The 22,088-nt window shown below is 40.7% G+C and overlaps 1 pseudogene across 1 annotated transcript; it reads right to left on the bottom strand.

The window, feature by feature from the left end:
- Positions 1 to 2,525: 2,525 nt before the first annotated feature.
- On the bottom strand, positions 2,526 to 20,460 carry LOC309601751 (betaine--homocysteine S-methyltransferase 1-like; annotated as a pseudogene). Its single transcript has 8 exons — positions 20,422 to 20,460; positions 16,251 to 16,383; positions 11,339 to 11,457; positions 9,152 to 9,343; positions 8,407 to 8,553; positions 6,762 to 6,944; positions 3,006 to 3,234; positions 2,526 to 2,725 (listed from the first exon to the last, which is right to left on the bottom strand). The product of its transcript is annotated as a betaine--homocysteine S-methyltransferase 1-like (transcript).
- Positions 20,461 to 22,088: the final 1,628 nt, after the last annotated feature.

Genomic DNA, 22,088 nt, shown 5'->3' with positions numbered 1-22,088 from the left:
CATAGCCACACAGGTTAAACAACTATCTCCTATGAGTAGCTGATCCTGCCTTAGGGTACTAAATATAGGAGGTGAACTTCTAAAAACCCTTTCACTTCCACTTATCTAAGTTTTCAGGCAAGCTTTGTTAAGGAAACAAATTTCCTAGGATTGCGCTGCCAGCCTGTGTCTTATTTCCTTCACAAGTCATGTAATAAGCCATTAGAAAGCTTTAACAAATCTAACAGTTCCTTTACCCTTCTCCAAAATGTTACACAGAAAGAAATGGGAAATAAAGCTTTGTTGACTTTGCTTCTCAGTCTTGCGTGCTTTGCCTTTTTTTGGTTGCTTTGTGGTTTTTTGTTTTTTTTTTTTTCCCCCAGAGAGTTTGGGGCTTCTGTAGTGATCAATAAAGCACCCTGTCAACTTATTTTCATCCCATTGTCAATTTCTTTCTAAGCCCAGCCTGTGATATGAATCAAATAGGGCTTGTATAGCTCCCCCCTTGTGTCAGCTCTTAGTTTGAATGACTTCAAAACTCCTTTTCAGTGTTTCTCATCATGATTAGTGTCTGTTAAAATTTGGCCCTTTTTAAACTGAGTATCTAAAATTAAGTGCTTAAAATCATATTTTATCATCTTCTTAAATACCATAGTTCTTAAATAGTCTGTTGTGAACTCATTCACTTCAATAGGAATTTTTATATGCTTGGACTGTTTTAAAAAAAAAAATCAGTCCAGCTGCTTACATATAGTATGATGGTCAAGCTGCATCCTTTGCCACAGGAAGTCTCTAAACTGGTAATGATCGTTCAAAACACTTATGTAGCAATTGTAGCTTGTATTTTAAGCCTCTTTATCATGCATATGTCTTTTGCATGCATGCATTTTGGTGGCGATCAAAGATCTGCCCCTTTTGTTTTGCAGATTTTGCGTTATTCTGTTTACGCAGGGAGAACTTCCGGAAGGGTTTAGGAAGAAGTTTAATGTAGTGCATATATACTTACATGGATGCTTTCCAAATAATCTACATTTTAAAATATCCACTTTCTTGATTTGTCTACTTTTGGCTTTCAGGCAAAAATTCCAGCTAGTAACTATTTCAATTTGTTATAAGCATGATGAAGGCAGATGGCTTTCTCTAAAAATCTGTCTGCCAATAACAGTCTGAAAAGGATATTTGAAGTTTCCCACTAAAGTGTTGCATGTTTATAAGTTTCCTGAACTGCAGCATATCAACACGGATAGAAATAATGAAATAAGCTTATACATAAAAAGTAGCCCAACAAAAGCTTTCAACACTCTAACTTCAAGAATCATATTTTTCATAAAAGTAGTGGCTTTAATGTAGAATGGGTGGGAATGGGATTCTAGAGAGAAATCTGAAAGTTGTGTGGTAATTCACAAAAATTAACTATGGAAACGTGTCCTTTATGGTTTCCAAGTGTAGTGATATCCTTTGTAAGAAAACGCTTCTCAACAAATTCAGCGTACAGATGTCCTTGGGTTTTCTTAACTTAGGTGGATTAATCTATTTCCTAACAGGGTTTTTCATCTCTTCTTATAGCTAATTTTCTCTAGACTGAATCAATCAGCTTAAACAGAATCATGGAATGTTTTACTACGCTTATATACAGGAGTTATATTTTAGGAAGCTTCAGTTTTAAATGCTATTTTGAGATAACCAAGTGTTTCAAGTGAGATATCCAGAAATCAGCTGGATCATTTGAAAATTACAGTTGTTTACTGGAGATACGTTATTCTGTTTGAGCTCTCATGATTTAAGGTGTGAAGATAATACAATACTATTCCATCATATTACTTTTAATTTATTTGACTTTTCAAAATTTCAGAATAATCTCTTAACCGTTTTAGTCTCCAGAGAAGTAAATCTTGTGTACGTGGTACCCTGAGACAAAAACAGTGAGTTATTTACCTGTCATTTTTCTTTCCTAAAAGTTCTCTGAACCTTTCTCCTGCATGTAAGAAATTCCTGCAAGAGCTCATTCTCATTTTCCTTATCTTTTGATTCCATTTATAAGATGCATTTTTCTAGTTTACTTTTATTCTCTTGAAGTCAAGAAAGTGGCTACAGATAACTGTGTGTCTGAAGCATTGGCAGCTTGTGTGTCCCTGAAGTAGCCTTCAACAAATCCTGAGGAAATTCCTACATAATCCCAAACTGAAAACAGACTCAGGAGTGGAAGTCCATGGATACTGTATTTATAGATGGCTTTTTCTCTTTTCACAGGTGAGTTGAGTCAATTATTACTTTCCACGTATTTCTGTGTCTACCCAGTTGATGGCACCTAGCTAACAAGAAGCTCAGTTGTTATGAGAATCCAAAACTCCTTCTGACTGTGTCTTCTCTAAACTATTCGTCCAGAGAAAGATTTTATTATCAGTTTGACATATTAATCTGTAATCACATTATTTTTGCATTTTGTCTCTTTCATTAGATGTTAACTGATAAATCAACGGGGCACTCATCTTCACAGATTTTTCTTGTGAAGCATGAGATGGTCTGTAGATAAATCATTCTAACATTTAGACAACTGCAGTGGATTGGAACAACTGTTTCCGAAAGAGCTCTTTCAGCTGTTGTTCACTTGTTGCTTCTTTCTGTTGCATCAGCTCTCTGGTTCCTTTGGTTACCCACCCCCCCCCAGCCATCTGGCTTTGAGACTGAAGGACAATATGGCCTGCCTGAAGCAGGCCTCAGATTCTCCCAGTATTCTCTTCTTGCCCTAAAGAAAGAAAAGGAAATATTACAAAACTTTCATTACTTTCACATTAATTCAGACCAAATGTTCATTTTGAAGAGGGATGAGAATTTTTGTAGCTCTCCTACTGCCCCTTTGCCCCTTTTACTGCTCCCAGATCAAATTTAATTCTTCAAAATTATTAACACAGAATGTTTACGGTTATATTTAGACCTCCATATTGGTTAAGCTAGTCTGCTGCATGGACCAATGTAAGCCTTTATAAGGAGGGTGCTGGTGTGCTTTCCAGTTCAGATATACATACCTTGCTCTGACCCAGGGTTTGGTATGCATGCTCAGGTTATTGCCCCAGCTGCCATGTTTCTCAGAAGCTTCTCGCAAAAATCCTCTTTCAGGAGCCAGCTCCTCAGCTATTGCTCGGATGTGATATGGCTCAAATCCACAGCAGCCTCCAATGAAATGAATTCCTAAATCATAGGCCTTTCTTGCATATTTTTGAACATCCCATCTAGTTACAATTCTTGGCTCCAGACCTGCAAAGACATTCATATCTTAAATTTTCACCATGCTCCAGTTCACCGCATTTTTTTGTAAGAAATCACATTATTGAGACACTTGCACACTATTTGCAAAACTGGTTGTAGATGTAGATGTTTGAGCTGTCTGAGCTAGAATTAATAATGCAAACTTTCAGGAGTCTAGCTTTTAGATTCTGTTATGCTTTGCTGAGCTATGCTTGTTGTAAGCTGCTTTGGCTTTGAAAAACAGCACCTAATATCTTCTGAGACTGATCAAGCCCTAAGTCACATGCTTGCCATTCTGCCAGAGTTCTTAGCTGAAGTACTGGAGCACTTTCAATGTTATGCCCACAAGTCCAAAGAGTTCTTAATGAACAATCAATATCTGGGAAATCTGATTACAGTACTCTAATCTGTGAAAGGAGAAGGTATCATCAGCCTACCTGCAACAGGAATAAGCCTGCTTGTTATTCCTCAGGAATGCTTACTACACTTTTTTCCATGACCAGCTAATGGCAGGCAGTTGTTTCGCTGACAGCTGGGATCTGTAGCTATTTCTTAGCCCATCCCTTACTTAGTTATAAGCCCATCCATAAGCAGTTTGCTGCCTCAAGCCACTTCCTTGTGGAAAGTTCTGTGTGTAGATGACTTAGGATGGCTAAGATGCAACCTTTCTTTTGAACCCCTCTTCGTGTTGCAGGTTGTGGTAAGCAGAGCGGAGGGACGCCAGAGCTGAGAGGAAAGACGTGTGGAAGGAAAGGAACAGAAAGTGAGAAGAACAAGGAAAAGCACACCTGAAAGGGAAGGAGGCACAGGAGTTGCAGAACTGGAAAGAAAAGACCAGGGACTGGAGAAGAAACTTGAAGGAATAAAAATACAGGAATAAAGGAATAAAAATCCTCCCACTTCTTTATGCACATCTGCAGGAGATGAATCAGCTTGGTTATGAGGAGAGTGCAGCATGATGTCTGGGCACTGAACATTCCTCTAGGCAAAGAAGCCGTGGTGAGGTAGTAAGGTTCCAGCACCACAGCAGAAGTAGGATTCTTCTTCCTACATCCTGTCCCAGAAATGCCTAATATGCAAGAAGGTGATGCAAAGCAGATCTGCTCAAAGTCCAGTGAGTAGTTAAAGAGACAGATTCAGAAAATAAAAAACAGAAGGGAAAAAAATGAAATGGTCTTAAACAGAAAATTATTGGTCTCAGAGGGAAAGACTGGACAACGGAAAAATAGATGGTCTAATATCAGAAGGAAAACCAGATTAAGCTATCTTAGAAAGCTGTTTAAATAAAAGTTTGTGTACAGTCCTGCAGATGTGAGAGAAAGCATCAGAAGCATCAATTCATGATTTCCTTGTCTCTCATATATCATTAAAAAGCTAATGCAAAATTGATACAAAACGATCAACAGTAAGAATGCAGCATCTTGCACTCAATTTATACCCATATAAGCAACTAAACTCCAGGAGAACAGTATAGGGTGTTTCCCTGTCTTCTCCGTCACCCACCCTGTCACAATCAGTCCTTGTGTTTCAGGAGCATAAGGACAGCACCAACCTAACAGCTCTGAAGAAACATGGATAGACTCCGCCATAAGAACTGGCCACACATGGTGAAACATGGTGATTGAAAACAAGCAGTATGCTACGAAAAGAAGTTGCCACATAGATCACGTTTTGTGGGGTTTTCTTCCCCCCTCCCAAAAATGACTAACATTCTATTTTCCGTGCCTGTCAATGTACAGTATTTTTCTTGGCTTTATTCAGAATTAAATATCTCTAGCTTAACAGTTTATGTTATCATTTACAGTAAAAAGATATTGAAATTTTCATCAACTTCTGATGAGAAGATTGTAATGTGCGCCTAGATTTAGCCCCTCTGTACGTCTACTCTTGAGATAACTGGGTATGCTTTGACTGACCAGGACTTTTCTGTCTAAAACATTGTCCTTGCTTAACTGGTGACATTTGAGAGCAATTGCAGTAACACAGAAGGGAAAACACAGAAAACTGGAAAAAGTTCTAAAGATAAATAAATACTGCTGGTATCTAGATGCTGGAGTTTGCCAATACAACATAGCCAATGCTTTTCTAGAAACTGAGATCTTGTTGGCCTGTACAGAGGTTATGTACACTTCAAATACCTAAATGCCTCTTTGTGCATATTGCCTTCCACAAAAAGCAGAGTCAACTGGGTCAGTTTAACAATGATTTACCAAACTACTTCTCTGCCATCAAGTGATCAGTTGCTCCTTCTGGGTAGTGCAAACATTCACAGAACCAGGCTTCTCCAATTGACTCATGAAATTTCTGAAAACTGACATCTCATACAGTTTGCTTATAACATACAAACCAAGAACCATAACAAACCAAAGAGTGAATCCTTCAATTAACTTGATTACTTACTGCATCTGTTCTATCATTTTTGCTTGCAATCAGAGGAGTTATACGAAGGAATGAATAGGATAAATGAGTTCCTGACACTTTTAAACATCCCAGAGTATTTTCAGAACCCAGACATGTTGTTATTATCTAATGAATGCCTCAGGCTCATGCTTTATTCTTTTTCCTTCATTTACGTAGAGAGGACTTTTAAAATAAAATATCTTCCTGAAAATCACATCCATATCTTTTTTTTTTCCTAAAAATTCAAGTTTCAGTTGTTTTAATACCTTATTTTATAGGCTGATCTTGAAAAGAAGAATGTATGATATCTGAAAATGAAGGCATTTTTCTAATCAATTTTAAAATGTTTAGGCTGCTTTTTTCCTCTTATCTTAAGAGGATGTGACCTTCTACATCCCAGGTGGGAATAAGCCCTAAATACACAAGCCTTATATACACATAAAGTGGCTGAATCTTTCGGTCTTTTGGGTAGAATTTCTGCTGAGCATAAGAGTGATGAATCCATCTCCAAACTGCTAATCCATTTGTAAGCAACATCAAAGAACATATTCCCTCTTCTGCTTTCTCTCTAATCTCACTTATCTTAGACAGTTACACTTGCAAGACTGAACCATTATGAGTGCAAGAATCATGCACCTATACTAATGATCCAGCTCCGCATATGCATTATACATTAAATCCCTATGCAGGTAAACATTATAGGGCTCATGGGCTAGACGTCACAACCGAGAATGCTGGGGAGCTCCAGTCCAAAGGCATTTAAAGTCTGGGTTGTTTTTAGTGTATTTGCTCTTGTTAATTTCTTTGGACTATTTTACAGCTGTCCTGAACAAGGTTCTATAGCACAAGAAAAAAAAAAACAACATTTTTTTTTAATTGATTTAGGTTGTGGCACTTTAACTGTTTTCATCATAATTTCACTTTCAGTCACATGCTGTGATACTGCTGAAATACTCTCATTATCTGGATGATCTTTAACCCAATCCATCTATGCAGAATGCCAGACAGGATAATTGAGACTGATCCTATTGTACAGGAGGATGCCTTGCAGTTTCAGCTTTGCTAAAAGCTAGGGGAAAAAAAGGAACAGACAGTAAATAAATTTAAAAAAAAAAAAAAAGATACCCTTGTCTTACCAAAGGGAAATTCTGGAAGGTCAATAAATCCTTGCTTCCCACAATCAGGTGTATGGAAAGCAAGTGGTTGGGACATCAGGTGAGCTTTCAGTTTAGCAGCGTGCAAGCCCTCTTTCATCAGTCTCACAGTTTCCAGGGAGGTATCTGGGTCAAAATGGCAGTTGACTCCAACAATAGAAGCACCTAGGAGGAGGAAAATAAATAAGTTCAAGTCACATCTCCCTAGGAAGTGGGAGGTGAAAGTTCTTAGCCACAGCACTCCATAAGCAGAGCAGTCCATCTGTACACCAGCACTATGAACACAAGCGTCCTGGTTTCAGCTGGGATAGAGCTAATTTCCTTCCTAGTAGCTGGCATAGTGCTGTGTTTTGGATTTAGGATGAGAATAATGTTGATAACACACTGATGTTTTAGTTGCTGCTAAGTAGTGCTTACACTAGTCAAGGACTTTTCAGCTTCCCATGCTCTGCCAGGTGCACAAGAAGCTGGGAGGGGGCACAGCCAGGACAGCTGACCCACACTGGCCAAAGGGCTATTCCGTACCGTATGACGTCATGCTCAGTATATAAGCTGGGGGAGTTGGCCGGGGGGCAGGGATCGCTGCTCGGGGACAGGCTGGGCATTGGTCAGCAGGTGGTGAGCAATTGCATTGTGCATCACTTGTTTTGTATATTCTTTTATGATGATGATGATGATGATGATTTTCTCTTCCTGCTGTCCTATTAAACTGTCTTTATCTCAACCCACAGGTTTTACTTTTTTTTTCAATTCTCTCCCCCATCCCACCAGGAAGGGGAGGAGGGTGAGCGAGTGACTGTGTGGTGCTTAGTTGCCGACTGAGGTTAAACCACGACAACAAGGTAGTTGGATTAGAGCCAGCCTCAACTCTCCTGAGGCTGATCATTCCATTTACATCTCAGTTGCACTCCTTACCTTCCTGATGAGGAATCACATCTCCCACCCTCATGCAGTTGCTTTTCTCATCAGTGCTCAATCAGTGAAGACTGATTATGTACAGCCACATATACAAATAGCTAACAGGTTCCTAACACAGGTTCTGCCTTTGGATTTCAACTCTTAACTCCAAAGGAAAAGAGTAGTTCAGAACAGATATAATAAAACCCCTGTATGGTCGGTCCATCATGCCCCTGATTAATTCCTTCTGCCCTTCCCTTTGTCCTGCAGAAAACACAGCATTTGATAGGCAATAAGATTAATTTTTTCATTCTCTTATTCTCTCATCCTGGATTTGAACTGTGCTCCACACATTTCTAAAAACATGAGCAGAGAATCAAAGGCGGCTTTGGATTCTGCTTATGTTTCATAATCCTGAGCCCAGAATTTGGGGCTGGGTCTGTAATCAACTTTGAATAGTTTTAGGATTTTGTTCTACTCAGTATCAGCTGCCTGTGGCTATTGCTCCCAATACCATCCTGGTTAATAAGGATTTTATAGCTGCATTTTCATACTTTTTTTTACAAGACTGCTCTAGTAAAGTACACATAGAAACTCTTCCACAGGCTCAAAACTTTCATCAAGTATAATTGGGAAGCTATCTACTTGAGATACACATCCATTTATCTCAATGATTAAGGACTTAACTTTGTTCCATACTTTTAAAGTGCAGATTAAAACAGATTCTTACCAGCCTTTACCAGTCGGACAGCACATTGTCCGGGGGGCACGCCATGCATGTCTCCTTCTGGACAATGCACATTGTAGCTGCAACTGGCTTCCTAGATTCTTTTAGGACTTCAACAGCCCAGACAGCTTCTTCAACATGTTCAAAATACTGAAAGAAATTAAAAGTGGACTACTTTCGTTTCTTGGAGATGAAACATAAACACATTAATCCAGACCCCAAATTCACCAGCAATACAATGACTTGATTCTTTTCTGATTTACACTAACAGAATTCAGTTGAGTTCACTGACCACACAGTTAAAAAAGGATTTTAAAAAGTCAGAAGGAAAACTAAATCCAAAATAAAAAGATACTCATGTTTCAGAATAAGAATGCCCATACAGGGGGTTAATCAGGGATTTATCCCTGAAGAACTATTTTCATCTAGAAAAGTCACCATGGGTTGGTTACTTACGGAGTACAGGAGGAAACAGGAACTAATCAAGATCACATTAATCTATCCTCTTTGTACTGGTACAGAATTTGACTTGACTGAGATGATAGAAATTTAGGGTTCAAGGTCCTATTCTAGGACGCTTGCAGATACTGCTGTGCATTTAGAAAACATCTGATTCTACTGGAATAAAAGTATAACAGAAAATTTTAAAGAAGGAAGCAATATATACTTGTATTCCCTAAAGTAGACTAGACATCTTAAAGTTAACACACTGTGCCAGCTGAAGGCATGTACTTTTTTACAGATTTACCTCTGCAATTAGGAAGTCAACATTCTTCTTCATAAAGCCATCTAGTTGCTTTCGAAAGGCTGCTTTAACCTCTGCTTTATCCTTGCAGCTTAAGTATGATGGTGTTTGACTGAGTCCTCCAGCCACTAAAGCATCACCTTCATTAGCCACTTCTCTTGCAATGTCACAAGCAGCTTCATTCACTTTCTGGCACTATATGAATATAGATTACATCATTTTTACCTGGTCAGAGATATGCATGTAATTTCAGAGCACAAAAAGGACAAAAGACTTCTTCATATTCATTTATAATTTAAATGTATTTTTCTATAATATTGATTAGGAAGATCAGCATTTTTCAAAAAAATAACAAACATTAAGAAACAGATTTCTTGCAACTTATAAGTTATCATATTATCAAACACTAATACAAAAACATATTACCTTTAATACATCTTACACAAATAGTCTATAAAAAAGCAAATATTTGGTGTGAAGCAGAATTTTTTTTTCCTCTTAGAAAATAAGTTAGTTAGTTACACTTAAGTGTCTGCTTCTATTCTGAGATTTTGTGGATGGAAAAAAAAAGTAGTAATTTCAATTGATTTTTCATTCTGTTTCTTAATGTATTATTTTAGTATTTTGATAATTTTCAAAATTTAAGCTATGATATGATATAGAGTCATTTAAGGCACTTTTAAAAGGATGTCATTAATTACCTGATGTTAAAGTTACCAATTTAAGAATAGCAAAGGGAAACTTATCACTATATATGATTAATTAATCACCTAGACTGAAAGACACATTCCCTGTATACCCAAACCAGGATGACTAGAACAGCTTGTGAAAGAGGTTAAGCTGGGAAAAAAAGATTTTTGGAAAAGAATCATTATTTGGGATAGATAACAAGGACTGATTAGAGCAGGTTTCTTTGTGGCCCATGGGCTACTTAGAATCTACATAGGTTTCTCTCAGCTGAAGTTTTCCATGGCTGCCTCAAAACATCCAGATGATTTTTAAGGCTATTGCTGACAGAGTGTCTTCCACTTGCACTTCTGCTCAGGTACGTGTTTGGGAACACCAGGAGCTGGAGCCATAAACCAGTTAGAGCCTGGAGGAAACTGCTTCTAGAACTGGCAGCAAATCAAGCTTGAAAGTTTTGCTGCAATGCATTCCAGTTTCCAGTTGCTTTCCCAACCCCTCTTATCATTTTTCGTTGCAGCATGGCTAGTTCCAGAGGCACTATGTTTCTGGGATATCACTTCAGACATTTCGATGTTGCATCTATTGAATGTAAAGGTACAGCATTTCAGATAAATTTGGTCATATGACATTTTAATGTCTTAACCTCTTAATTAAGCCTCAAGTGTTTCCCTAGTGTCCAGATTGCTCTAGTTTCTGACTTGGGATATCTTCACATAAATATATTCCTTCCTCTCTGCGCCCTGGAGAATCTTCTCTATTTTCCAGAGGCTGAAATAATAGACAATAGGACCAAAGGGGAAAAGATCAGAGAAAACACCCAACGACAAATCTTCTAGTCTCAAAGGAACTATCTAGAAATGTTTGTGCCAGAAGTCCCAGTGGAGATGGGGCCTGCATCTAGTGAAGGCACCCAACATCCTACAACTCCTCTGTGTAGGGGGTAAGAAAACACCAACACAGTACTTCTGTTACTGTACCAGATTACCCTTACACATGAGAAGGGGAATACTGACCACAGTGTATACCTTGGATTTTTTAGTTGATATTTTATTGAAGACATGGTCCTAAAAAAACATTCAGTTCTTATTAGCAAGTCATTATTCTCCAGGATTCTTCACCATTTTTGCAGTTGATTTGTTTCTCTGGATGCTAAAGCATTTCTTTTTTTACAATTGATTTTGCTCTCTGTGCATTTAGTCCTCCCTATACTTTGTATGAAAACTCCAGTAAACTATCTCCTCAGATGGGAAAAATAAGATGTGGGCATCCTTTTTCCTCTCTTCATCTTTGCCCCATTTTGTTATTTTTTTTTTTTTCTTTCCCCTTTAACCTTGTCTTTCTTACTATTCCAAATTCTGAAATTGCACCATCTCATTCTTTGGTCCTCAAATATAACCAAAACTGTTATGACAAACTGTGAAAATACTTGATAATTCTTTCTATTAAACCTTTTGAAATGAATACACTTATTTCATATCTCCATCAAAATAGTATTTTACTCACACTTATTTCCTCAGCTACATAATTGCCCCTGTTCTCTAGTTTGTCCTCACTGGCATAAAATGTGAATGCCTGCAGAACATTGGATCCAGCTCTGAGGAATTCCCGGTGAAGCTGACAAACTGCAAAGAATTAAAAGAGACAAAGAAGAGATGTTTGGTACAGTTATTACTATTATTATCCCAAAACTAAATGTTTATTGAATTAATGTTACTGTAAAAGAAGTGATACTGTGTTTACTAGAAGAGCCATTATGAGGGAGTAGAAGCAGTACCCCAGTCTGTGTAGAATTCCTTTCTTCCCACTCTTAGAACATTAGGTAGAAAACTTCCTTCTTAGTTATTCTCTGCTAAGAATGACTGAAGATTTCTATATTTAGTTCATCAGTAGATTCAGATGCTCACGTACCCAAGAGTCGGGCCACTGAAGAACATCAAAACAACCAGCAGGTGGATCGGGCTGCTAAGATTGAAGTGGCTCAGGTGGATCTGGACTGGCAACATGAGGGTGGATTGTTTATAGCTCGGTGGGCCCATGACACCTCAGGCCATCAAGGAAGAGATGCAACAGACAAATGGGCTCGCGATCGAGGGCTGGACCTGACCATGGACGCTATTGCACAGGTTATCCATGAATGCGAAACATGCACTGCAATGTGTACCTCAAGGGGATTTGATTTTGGGTGAAAATAGCCAATGAACTGAATGGTATGATGTTAATTGCTATATAATACTGTATGTCATCACTTCTATGGTGGCTATATGCTATATCAACAGAATCACAGTAAGAATCACCCAGATTAATGAAGAATGAACTTTGATGGAACCGAGCAAAGTGCAGCGGTGATAGAACCATAACTGGCTTCAGCATGCAACAACCCAACACCACACACCATCTCTCCTGCCCTATAGGACTGTTATGAGAGATGAAGCCCAAAGTCATGGACCAAATGAACTCAACGGACATTTTAGAGGGATGGCCCATGGACTAAGGGAATGATATCTGTGTGTACATATCAAAAGACTGGAAAAGTGGTGGTGATTAATTGGAATGTATTGGAAAGGATAGGACCTGGGCATGACATAGATGGTATAGAATAAGGGGTGGATACTGTCCTGGTTTCAGCTGGGATAGAGCTAATTTTCTTCCTAGTAGCTGGCATAGTGCTGTGTTTTGGATTTAGGATGAGAATAATGTTGATAACACACTGATGTTTTAGTTGCTGCTAAGTAGGGCTTACACTAGTCAAGGACTTTTCAGCTTCCCATGCTCTGCCAGGTGCACAAGAAGCTGGGAGGGGGCACAGCCAGGACAGCTGACCCACACTGGCCAAAGGGCTATTCCGTACCATATGATGTCATGCTCAGTATATAAACTGGGGAGAGTTGGCCGGGGGGCAGGGATCGCTGCTCGGGGACTGGCTGGGCATCGGTCAGTGGGTGGTGAGCAGTTGCATCATGCATTACTTGCTTTAATAATAATATTATTATTACTACTATTTTATTTCAGTTATTAAACTGTTCTTATCTCAACCCATGAGTTTTCTCACTTCCACTCTTCCGATTCTCTCCCCCACCCCATCAGGGAGAAGGGAGGGAGCGAGCAGCTGTGTGGTTCTTAGTTGGTGGCTGGGGCTAAACCACAACAACCCACAAAACAATAATTATAATAATTTCTAGAACACTACTTATCATGTAAAACAGAGTTAAAACGCTCAACAGCTTATAGCAAATACAGGAATAATTTATTCCCTAGATATTGTATAGAGACATGAGAACACTGCAGTTTCTATGGCAGATGTTTGGAAAAGCTTTCCTGAAGTCTTGGTTCATCATACCTCATTGTCTACAGACAATCTGTGTCATTAGGGAAACATGTTAATGTGTCACGAGAATAAAATTACTGCCTTCAGCTACAACAAACACAGCATTCTATGCCAGAGAAGCTCAAACGGTAGTCTGAGTTGCTAGAGTCAATCTGCATACACAGCAGCACATCTGCTTTCAGTGAAGGAACAGTGTGGTGTCCCTTGCTTTTCTCTACTAGTACCAGTATTTCATTTCTAATTACAGCCTTGGGTAACCACACTGTGATTTAACACAGCAGTCACAAAGAACTATCCAGGAACATAGATTCTAGCAGAGCTACAATTCAAAGAGTCCCTGGAATTTGCCTGAACTATCGGGATCAAATTTCAGTTTTACAGCCTTTACACAGTCAAAACATTCCTAGTGCAGAGAGTATTCTTTTTCCTACATCATTAAAACAGGCTACTGAGCCCAACTAAAAGGACTGTCTCTGTATGTTTCTAGTGTTCTGTAGTTTGTTTTTCTATTCGCCCCCATGAAAAATCATTGATGAACACTAGTCAGGAAATGTGAAAAGGAAAAAATAATCTACAAATATTTTCACAAATGCTTTATGACATTTCCATAATAAACTAGATTTATTTACCCCCATGGTTAGTGCTCTTTAAATATGGTTCCTGCATTCCTAGAAGAATGTTTGGGATTTGTGTGAATAAGGATGGAGACATTGGTAGGCAAATGAAACATAATCTAACACGTATGAATAAGGAACTTTATATCCCAAACTATCAGGTATGTGAACAGCAGACTCTTGAATGGGTCTGCATTTGGAGGGAAAGAATAGCATTATAAGTAAAGTATCAGCCTGAATCTCATTCAATCCCAGGCAAATCATTTTTACCACTAGAATACACTTAGTATTATCAAGCCCACAGTAGTCTGCATGATGCTATCAAAAACCCAAACCACTCTAATTTACTTCTTGTGTGACTTCTAGCATGTTACTGAAGCTATGTTTTCTTCCACTATTTGAGAAATGAGGTAACAGCCACATATGAGGCTAAACAATTATTAAATTTGATGCATTTTAGGAGTCAGACATACAACACTGAGTTTTCATTTCAATCTACCATGAGTTGGACATTTCACAAAAGACACAGACTTAAGCTAACAGCAGATGGGGGCAGTAAGTGCATATGCATATTGCTCAGTACAGAGCAGTAGCTCAGATACCTGATCTGGCTCAGAAGAAATATTTAGATCTCATTTCTAAACTTGTCAGTCTGGCAAAACTTCTCCTCCCTTGTAACGGAGATAATGGCCTTCAACTCACTTTTTTTTTTTTTTTCTTTCTGGTTTTTTTTTTTTTCCCTCCATCATTCCTTGCTGCAATCTCAGAACCTCCCTCATTCCTTACAAAGACAAGAAAGGCCGGTAGTTGTATGGTTTTTTACACCAGCTGGCTCAGACAGTTGGTCCTTCTGTTCTTTACACCTGCTTTCAAAATAACATGACCCTTGAGCATGCAGGAGCAAAGAGCAATAACAGAGGGGAGGCAGCACACTGCACTGAAAGAAATGAACACATTTCCAGTTAAGGGTGTATTTATAAATAGCCTACAAAGGGCTTATAAAAGTGTTATGTTACAGACATGAGCAATATGTTCTAGCAAATCAGTAGGGGGCTAACCTATGACTACTGATCACTTGTTTAAAACAAATCTGTGTGCCAATTTAGCCTATTTAAGCCATCTGCAACTGCCTCTATGTAAGGTAATGTCTTGCATTCCCCATGGACCGAGACCTACACTTCCTGAGAAGGCATGTGGAGAGGGTCAAAGACTTTTGTGGTACAAAAGAAATAAGCAAAGGGGAAACAAAGAGCATGGTATAAGCGCTACGATTTGTAAGATGGAATGCGCAGGGGCAGAAAAAGGTACAGGTGGAGAGAAAGAGAGAGGTGATAGGATGTATTTTTGGGAGATGAGGTTCAACAAATTAGGTCATCACCCTTTAAACCTTTGCTGGAGCACTGCATTATCTAAGGCTGTCCATGACCCTAAGTTAGGCATGCTACACAAAGTAACACTTGAAGGCTGAGAAGGATTAGGGGAAAAAATAGGTAAGGTGTACAAAGCAATGTAATAGAGAGGGCTAAGATCTCTATTTCTCCTTCTCCTCTTCTTCCTTCTTCCCCCTTTATAGAGGAAAAAGACTAATTTGGAAGGACATACACTTAAGACAGAACAAAGAAAATTTTTTTCCCAGGACATTCTGAATTAGCTTGTGGGATTAACTGCACATGATATTACTAGGGCAAATGCTTTATTGTAATGAAGCATACATAAATAGATAATAGCACCTGCTTTTGCACTATTTATGCTAAACACTATAATCTTTATGCTGTAAGGCATAGAATGATTGCTCATTTTGCCCCCCTCCACTGTAGACAGTCACTCCATTAAATGGGATAGGCAGAAGTTGAGTTAACACCCTTGGCACAGCAACTGATGCAATTTTATTGCAATTCTTAGGTTCTTATGAGGTTTATCAATCCTCATTTCACAGTGGAGCCAGATACATTAAATACTCCTCTTCCATTCCATTGTTTATTAAAAGCTGCCGTTTTCCTGAAGGAATTAATAAACAAACTGTATTCATTTATAATGGTCAGAACACAACAAAACAGATAGTTAACTGCAGAATTTTTTGTCACAAGATGTTGTGAAGGATAAACTTGATATCAGCTCAAGGACAGACTGGACATGTCCATGAGAGAGAAATCACTGAATGTTATTAAATACAAAGATACCATATCTGTGTCAAAAAGTCCCTGGGTTACAAATTACTGAAGACTGGGAAAGCATTCTGGAGAGGTATCACTATATGTTTGCACTACTCATATTCTTTCCCAACCAACTGCTTTTGACCAGTGTTAGAGCAAGAATAAGGGGTACGATGATTAGGGGGTCTATAGATTCTTAGACTATTCTTAACAGTGTGTAATTCTACATTGTCAAGCAACCCACTACAGGTTCCTATATATTTATTATTTATCCAACCATGTTTACCTTCACTATAGAATCACCATTTCCCAGTAAAACTGACCTGCTTCTGGGTGTTCTACCGTTGCTTCGGGAGTCCAAGGCCTAGCTTTTACATACCCCCTCTTTTCAAGAGCAAAGACGAATCCTCCATCTCCAATCACAAATTCTCCAGCATCTAAACGCTCTAGAATACCCTGCAGAAAGCAGGAAGAAAGGTTAATAATTACAGTTCTTCAGTTTTGTGGGCTTCCTTTGTTGACATTTCCTGTATTTGCAAAGCAGATATAATTATTTGTGGGCTACCAGAAACATCTTTGCCATAATAATAAGAAGTAATCCATTTCCTTCTTGAAATTCTCTTTAAAGAATAGTAGGTGATCTGTTTTACAACATAAGGCGTTAATATATGCATATATATTACATAAGACTTTTAATTATTCAGTTTATTGTATTCCAGAGATATAGTCCCCAGAACTAGAAGTCAATGGTCTAATTCCATTCCTATGAAAGTAAAACACAGTCTCAAATTCTCCTGTAAAATATATGTGAAACTTTTTAAAATGAAACACTAGTATCACTGACCTCTTCATTAGCTCATTTGCTCTTTAGCTACAAATGCCATCATGACAGAGCCTCAGCACAAGTAGCTTGTGACACAAGATGGCACAACAAGCATCAAAAAAAGTAAGCATGTAACATTTTCCTAGCAAATAAGACACATCTCAGAATGCTGGCCTCCATTTTCTGACAGACTTTTCACTGGCCTGGGTTTCCTTACCTAGACTTACAAAATGAAAGAAAATCCTGCTTCTTTTGCACAGCCCAGAAATGTTTTAAGATGCCAAATTACAAACCTTACAGCACCCTGTGATTAACCTTGCTTCTGCCTTGAACTCTACACTAACACAAGGAAAGTGGTAATTATTTTTTTTTGTAAAATGAAAAACATGAATACAAAATATATTGATTGCACCTAATACATATTATTTTTTGTATTCCTTTCATTGCTTCATTGGATTGTTCAAATTTTCAAAAAAGTACCTTGCTGTTATACTAAATAGTACTAAATTCTGCCAGTAGATTACAAACATAATTCTATTTGACTTTAAAAAGTGGATTAATGCAGACCCATTACATTAACAAAGGTAGTGGGTACAGAAAAAGATTTTAAAAAATCAAAGGTAAGACTGAAATTGCTGTCCATAGTTATCTTTTCCTGATGGCCTACTAGCGTTTCAGTAGATGAAATTTGAGGGAGTAGGGGAAAAAAAAGCACCTTGCGGACATAGAGTTGAGTGTGTTTTTTTGTGTTGAGAGGAAGGGTTTTTTAACAATTAGCCTCCAACCTTTAGTAGATTATCTTTCTTGATAATTTCTCCTTCATTAATTCAATTATCTCACACCATACATCCAGGAAAGAAAAACACTTATAACATCTCAGCACTGCCCTTTAGGCAGCATGAGAGTATGCCTTTCCAACAAGAAGGTGCACTGTGCCAACTATGCCAGTTCCAGTACCAAGCATAGCAGTGTAAGGCTACTTGGAGGCCACAAAGCCTGGCTGAGAGGGTCGGCGTTTTTGGCCCAGGCACTGACATAGCAGCAAGGTGATGGGGCTTCTCTGCACAGTGTTGCTGTGCAGATATATGAGCTAGGCCAAGTGTTGGCTTGCAGATGTCTGCATCACATTCCATTGCACATTCTGAACTTTCCAAAATATTGACGTAATTAACTTTACAACGTTAAGAAAAAGTGCAAGCTTTTATCTTTATTTCAGCAGGACCAGGGCAAAACTCAATCTACAATACTCAGTCTCCAAAACTCAGTAATTTTCAATAAGTCTACAAGTCGTGCCTGTCTATTAGGGCAATTCTGTTGTAAGTGTAAATGTCAGGAGGCTTTGTAAAGATTGTGTTTGCAATTAACTAATTTGCAGTTGTAACAGAATGCCTCAAATGGGGCCAGAGAAAGGCACCCAAGGGATCACTGGTTGAGTCCCTGCTTCCTCTGCCTGCCAAGGAATCTTTTACAGACAGAGCCTGCTTCAGAAGTTTAATATGCAGAGAACAGGAGTGCAGAGGGGAAAACAAAAAAAAAAAATCTTAAATGTATAAGCAACCTCAGTTGTTGCTTGTTAACTGAAGATTACATTACAATAGATACATGTTGACACAATATATAGATATATTTAAATGCACTACAATCAACAGGTTTTTTTTTTCAAGTCCCTTCTAGGATTTAACAGCAGTTTCCCTTCACAGTTCTAGCTTTTTTAAACTGCACTTTAAAATAATCTTCACTTTTGACACACAGAAGCAACATAAGCCATGACTGAATAGATTGTGGTATCTTAATATATAATATATTGTGATATATTAAACCTAGCATCAGGGCATCTAATAGCAGGTGACATAACTATAAAGCACAAAGTGCTTAAACTTACTTTGTCAGTTCAGATTGGCTCAAAATGGAAATAACTTTTTTGCAGACTTTATTATAGGTCTGATATCATCTCTTCACACCATTTTTACTTTATCTATACTGGATAAAATACCATTGGTTCAAACAGCATATAGCTAGCATGAGTTCAGCATCAACATTGTTTTGTTCTGCCCCAGAGAACTACAACTGTGTGCTCATGCCCAATCCAGATCAAAATTGTACTGTCAAGTGATCCAGTAGTACACAGATCTGGTATTAAATAACAAGAAATAGTATCTGTAAAAAGCTAACCAGGGCTTTTTTGAGCCATCTTTTCACTGCTTCACTTTTGCTACCATGAACAAAGTTGCACCACAGTCCATACATCTATCCACGGAAGGAGTGCAAATGACTGTATGAAGATATTCCCCCAACCAACTTTAAGAATGTAACCGAACCATATAAGTGAAAAGCCTGCTTGGTCTACCTATATCCTATCTTTCCATCGGTGGAGAGAAAAAAAGCATCTCAAAATAACTATTCAGATCTTAAGTGAGCCCTCAAGAAAGGCTTATCTCTGTCCATTGCCTGTAGGAGAACCTAGGGCAATTGCCTTCTGCTAGGTGTCTGAAGTTAGGTGGCATGTGCCAAAAAATAAGCAGCAGAACAAATACCTCCTCACCTCCTTCCTTTATAACTGAGCTACCTGAAAGGCATAGAGTTCATAGACTTCTTCCCATATCCTTCTGTTCTCTTACTCTAGACTTATATGCTACATATAAAACCAAATAAAAACAGTTCTGAGTAAGAAGTGTCCAGTGTCCTACTAATAATACTGTCCTTCCAAACAGAAGGTAGAATACATGATTCCACTGACCCTCCCAAGCAGCACTGCAGGGTAGCAGTACTGGTATATGTCAGAGAGTCTGATTTAGATATTGCTCAAATGTTTATCTTGATGGCCAGAATGGCTGATGCCTGAATAACCTTTTATACTGGCTTATTTCTTTAGCTAAATGAGAGTGCGAAGGGCATGCATATATTGGAGACTGCGCTCCTATTACAAACACTGTTGGTATTCAGTCATATAAATAAAGGGAAGAGCAATTTGGGGCTTTTAGAGTTGTCAGGACGCTGGAGACAGGAATCCCATCCAATGAAGGTTTATGCTTACAATATTTACAATTTTAATGTGTTGTGAGCACTGCTTAGTTTGCATATCAAATAATATTAAGCAAAATGGTTTTGAACTTTGGTGGCTTCAGTCTATGTGTTGAGAGAAATCAAGATTCTGTGAGCTGTTACAGCATTAAGTTGAATCTAATCTATCTATCTCATAACAGTGTCCAAATGTCTTTAATGGTTTGATGCTGAATAGGTATAGTTATTATTACGTCTTTACTTTAGCTTTTCACAATATGCCCTTACCCGCAGAAATACCGAGTACCTTACTTGGAGGTTAAGTGCGGTTTGCGGGTTGTGCCAGTTTTGCAGCAGCTCCCCAGGAAAGCCTCCGGGCAGGACCCCGAGGGGGCGGGAGAGGCGGCCGGGTACAGCGGAGCCCCAGCCCGACCCAGAGTCGAGCTCTGCCCTGTGCCGCTGGGAAGCTCCCGCCGCTCCCCGCCTGCGCGCCTCGCAGCACCGGCGCGAGGCTGCCTCTGCCCTACCGCGTGGTCCCGCTAGGGCAGCGCCCGCACCGCGGCAGGGGCACCCCTCCCAGCGCCCGCCGCTGCCCCCACGCCGGACAGGGGAACGGGCCCGCCGAGAGCAGGGGACCGGGGCCGAGCAGGGGAGGGAGGTGGGGGAATTATCCTTTTGCCCTGTTTCGTGGTCTTCCTGATCGGCAGCATTTTCCTCGCCAAAGGACGCTGGCTACCTGAGACTACCCAGACGACTCGGCACGAAGCAGAAGATAACCCGAGCGCTCAGCCCGCACTTTTATAACGCGGGGAGGAGGCGGGCCGCGGTGAGCAGCGCTGCGAGCGACACCCCCGGCCGGCCCGGCCCCTGCCTCCGCGGGGCGCCCTGGCACGGCCCGGGACTGACCCGCCCCCTCCCGCCACCGCCCCCGCCTGGCTCGGGGACGAGCACTGGGGGTGGGGATCGGGAGGCGCCCGGTAGCTCCTCCGGGCTGCCCCCTCGGCCAAGGGGCTGGCCAGCGCTCTCCATCCCTGCTGCGGGCGGGCTGCGCGCGGGATGAGCGCGGTGCTGCGGAGAGCCCTGCGACGGCTGCGACCTCCCGCCGCGGCGGCCGGCCCGACCCCCCCCCGCCGCCGCCGCGGCTGCCCTGCGGCCCCTCGGCGGCGGCGCGGGCACGCGCGGGCCGGGCCGGGCTGGGCGCGGGGGCGGTGAGGAGCTCCGGGCGGGATGCGGTGGGGAGGCGCTGGCAGAGGAGCTGTTAACGGTCACGGCTCTCAGCGCGTGGCCTCCGCGCGGGCGGTGCTGCCCCAGGGCGCGGCCCCAGAAGTGTAAAGCTATCTGGCGGGGGGCGGGGGGGGGAAGGTAAGGGGAATACAGCTCCTTCTGCCGGCCTGCAGTGCTCCACCAGGTGCCGGTCAGGGTCACCGGGCCGCGAAGGCCTCTCCTTGTGGGCAGGAGGTGCATTTCCCACCCCCCCCTCCCCCCGTGCCTCGCATTTCTCTGTCAAAGACCAGACTCAGCCCGGGGTAAGTAGCTGACCTGGTATAGAGAGATCCCTCCTGTTGTGTTCTGGGCCATAGCGATGAGCACAAAATGACCTATTTTACCTGGCACGAGCAAACATCTGGGTGAACCGCGTAGTTCACAGGAAAGGTGCTCCCCGGATTCTTACCAGGCTCCTGCGTTTGAAAGAAAACGTTTGAAAAGAGCTGAAAGTCATGTGATCTGATCTGATCTGAATTCTCTCAGTGCCAGGAGGCACACAAGGCGCGAACATCGTTCTTCCACTTCGATCGGTCTGCGGCTGCGTGCTCTGGAGTCCCAAGGGCCACAGCGCAGTCTTCTGTTGGTTTTTTCCTCAAGACACGACCGATCCAGTTCCATCTCCTCCTCCTCACTTCATTACTGATTTTCTCCATCTCCGAGTTGATGCTCGTCGTTTCTGCAGCTTTTTTTTTTTTTTTTTTTTTTTTCTTCTTCTTCCGGGAGGAGGTAGTTGGCCTCCTGCCCAACCCCCATGACTTGGAGGGCCAGTGGTTTTTCTGTCAGGGTGGCCTTCCCTTAGGCTGCGCTGGTTCGCGGCACCTTCTTCAATTTTATCCGGTGCACCCTCCAGAGAGGGATCCCCTATCCACCACCCAGGGGACGCGCCTTCTAGCCGTGCAGCCCCAGCCGAAGGGAAAGTCATGTGAGGAAGTCTCAAATTCAAAGCATAAAAGAAGCACGAGAAAACCACGCTTGACCTTGATTAACTATCCTCATAAAATTTGATAGAGGAGCTGGGGTAAGTGTCTCGCATCTGGCTAGTAAACAGGTTACTGTTAACTTGCAAAAATGA

This window comes from Platalea leucorodia (assembly GCF_965183815.1).
Source record: "Platalea leucorodia genome assembly, chromosome: W".
In the NCBI taxonomy this organism is placed as follows: Eukaryota; Metazoa; Chordata; class Aves; order Pelecaniformes; family Threskiornithidae; genus Platalea; species Platalea leucorodia.
This window is presented reverse-complemented; position numbering and strand designations above follow the sequence as displayed.